The sequence below is a fragment of the Scyliorhinus torazame genome, chromosome 2, assembly GCF_047496885.1.
Source record: "Scyliorhinus torazame isolate Kashiwa2021f chromosome 2, sScyTor2.1, whole genome shotgun sequence".
Classification (NCBI taxonomy): domain Eukaryota; kingdom Metazoa; phylum Chordata; class Chondrichthyes; order Carcharhiniformes; family Scyliorhinidae; genus Scyliorhinus; species Scyliorhinus torazame.
Window position 1 is genome coordinate 405,493,384 of NC_092708.1, and position 3,961 is coordinate 405,497,344.

A 3,961-nucleotide genomic window follows, 5' to 3' on the forward strand; every position below is an offset into this window, starting at 1 on the left:
ACTGTCTCCACGTCACTCAGCACAAACCCACTGTCTCCGCGTCACTCCCACAAACCCACTGTCTCCACGTCACTCCCACAAACCACTGTCTCACGTCACTCCCACAAACCCACTGTCTCCACGTCACTCCCCACAAACCCACTGTCTCCACGTCACTCCCCACAAACCCACTGTCTCCACGTCACTCCCCACAAACCCACTGTCTCCACGTCACTCCCCACAAACCCACTGTCTCCACGTCACTCCCCACAAACCCACTGTCTCCGCGTCACTCCGCACAAACCCACTGTCTCCACGTCACTCCCCACAAACCCACTGTCTCCACGTCACTCCCCACAAACCCACTGTCTCCACGTCACTCCCCACAAACCCACTGTCTCCACGTCACTCCCCCACAACCCACTGTCTCCACGTCACTCCCACAAACCCACTGTCTCCACGTCACTCCGCACAAACCCACTGTCCTCCACGTCACTCCCCACAACCCACTGTCACCACGTCACTCCCCACAAACCCACTGTCTCCACGTCACTCCCCACAAACCCACTGTCTCCACGTCACTCCCCACAAACCCACTGTCTCCACGTCACTCCCCACAAACCCACTGTCTCCACGTCACTCCCCACAAACCCACTGTCCCCACGTCACTCCCCACAAACCCACTGTCTCCACGTCACTCAGCACAAACCCACTGTCTCCACGTCACTCCGCACAAACCCGCTGTCTCCACGTCACTCCCCACAAACCCACTGTCTCCACGTCACTCAGCACAACCCACTGTCTCCACGTCACTCCCCACAAACCCACTGTCTCCACGTCACTCAGCACAACCCACTGTCTCCACGTCACTCCGCACAAACCCACTGTCTCCACGTCACTCCCCACAAACCCACTGTCTCCACGTCACTCCGCACAAACCCACTGTCTCCACGTCACTCCCCACAAACCCACTGTCTCCACGTCACTCAGCACAAACCCACTGTCTCCACGTCACTCCCCACAAACCCACTGTCTCCACGTCACTCAGCACAAACCCACTGTCTCCACGTCACTCCCCACAAACCCACTGTCTCCACGTCACTCCCCACAAACCCACTGTCTCCACGTCACTCAGCACAAACCCACTGTCTCCACGTCACTCCGCACAAACCCACTGTCTCCACGTCACTCCCCACAAACCCACTGTCTCCACGTCACTCCCCACAAACCCACTGTCTCCACGTCACTCAGCACAAACCCACTGTCTCCACGTCACTCCCCACAAACCCACTGTCTCCACGTCACTCCCCACAAACCCACTGTCTCCACGTCACTCCCCACAAACCCACTGTCTCCACGTCACTCCCCACAAACCCACTGTCTCCACGTCACTCCCCACAAACCCACTGTCTCCACGTCACTCCCCACAAACCCACTGTCTCCACGTCACTCCCCACAAACCCACTGTCTCCACGTCACTCCCCACAAACCCACTGTCTCCGCGTCACTCCGCACAAACCCACTGTCTCCACGTCACTTCCCCACAAACCCACTGTCTCCACGTCACTCCCCACAAACCCACTGTCTCCACGTCACTCCCCACAAACCCACTGTCTCCACGTCACTCCCACAAACCCACTGTCTCCACGTCACTCCCCACAACCCACTGTCTCCACGTCACTCCCCACAAACCCACTGTCTCCACGTCACTCAGCACAAACCCACTGTCTCCACGTCACTCCCCACAAACCCACTGTCTCCACGTCACTCAGCACAAACCACTGTCTCCACGTCACTCCCCACAAACCCACTGTCTCCACGTCACTCCCCACAAACCCACTGTCTCCACGTCACTCAGCACAAACCCACTGTCTCCACGTCACTCCCCACAAACCCACTGTCTCCACGTCACTCCCCACAAACCCACTGTCTCCACGTCACTCCGCACAAACCCACTGTCTCCACGTCACTCCCCACAAACCCACTGTCTCCACGTCACTCAGCACAAACCCACTGTCTCCACGTCACTCCCCACAAACCCACTGTCTCCACGTCACTCCCCACAAACCCACTGTCTCCACGTCACTCAGCACAAACCCACTGTCTCCACGTCACTCCGCACAAACCCACTGTCTCCACGTCACTCCCCACAAACCCACTGTCTCCACGTCACTCCCCACAAACCCACTGTCTCCACGTCACTCAGCACAAACCCACTGTCTCCACGTCACTCCCCACAAACCCACTGTCTCCACGTCACTCCCCACAAACCCTCTGTCTCCACGTCACTCCCCACAAACCCACTGTCTCCACGTCACTCCCCACAAACCCACTGTCTCCACGTCACTCCCCACAAACCCACTGTCTCCACGTCACTCCCCACAAACCCACTGTCTCCACGTCACTCCCCACAACCCACTGTCTCCACGTCACTCCGCACAAACCCACTGTCTCCACGTCACTCCCCACAAACCCACTGTCTCCACGTCACTCCCCACAACCCACTGTCTCCACGTCACTCCCCACAAACCCACTGTCTCCACGTCACTCCCCACAAACCCACTGTCTCCACGTCACTCCCCACAAACCCACTGTCTCCACGTCACTCCCCACAAACCCACTGTCTCCACGTCACTCACACAAACCCACTGTCTCCACGTCACTCCCCACAAACCCACTGCCTCCACGTCACTCACACAAACCCACTGTCTCCACGTCACTCCCCACAAACCCACTGTCTCCACGTCACTCCCCACAAACCCACTGTCTCCACGTCACTCCCCACAAACCACTGTCTCCACGTCACTCCCCACAAACCCACTGTCTCCACGTCACTCCCCACAAACCACTGTCTCCACGTCACTCCCCACAAACCCACTGTCTCCACGTCACTCCCCACAAACCCACTGTCTCCACGTCACTCCCACAACCCACTGTCTCCACGTCACTCCCCACAAACCCACTGTCTCCACGTCACTCCCCACAAACCCACTGTCTCCACGTCACTCCCCACAAACCCACTGTCTCCACGTCACTCAGCACAAACCACTGTCTCCACGTCACTCCCCACAAACCCACTGTCTCCACGTCACTCCCCACAAACCCACTGTCTCCACGTCACTCCCCACAAACCCACTGTCTCCACGTCACTCCCCACAAACCCACTGTCTCCACGTCACTCCCCACAAACCCACTGTCTCCACGTCACTCCCCACAAACCCACTGTCTCCACGTCACTCCCCACAAACCCACTGTCTCCACGTCACTCCCACAAACCCACTGTCCCACGTCACTCGCCCACAAACCCACTGTCTCCACGTCACTCCCCACAAACCCACTGTCTCCACGTCACTCCCACAAACCCACTGTCTCCACGTCACTCCCCACAAACCCACTGTCTCCACGTCACTCCCCACAAACCCACTGTCTCCACGTCACTCCCCACAAACCCACTGTCTCCACGTCACTCCCCACAAACCCACTGTCTCCACGTCACTCCCCACAAACCCACTGTCTCCACGTCACTCCGCACAAACCCACTGTCTCCACGTCACTCCCCACAAACCCACTGTCTCCACGTCACTCCCCACAAACCCACTGTCTCCACGTCACTCCCCACAAACCCACTGTCTCCACGTCACTCCCCACAAACCCACTGTCTCCACGTCACTCCCCACAAACCACTGTCTCCACGTCACTCCCCACAAACCCACTGTCTCCACGTCACTCCCCACAAACCCACTGTCTCCACGTCAAACTCCCCACAAAACCCACTGTCTCCACGTCACTCCCCACAAACCCACTGTCTCCACGTCACTCCCCACAAACCCACTGTCTCCACGTCACTCACCCACAAACCCACTGTCTCCACGTCACTCCCCACATAACCCACTGGTCTCCACGTCACTCCCCACAAACCACTGTCTCCACGTCACTCCCACAAGACCCACTGTCTCCACGTCACTGCCCACACAAACCCACT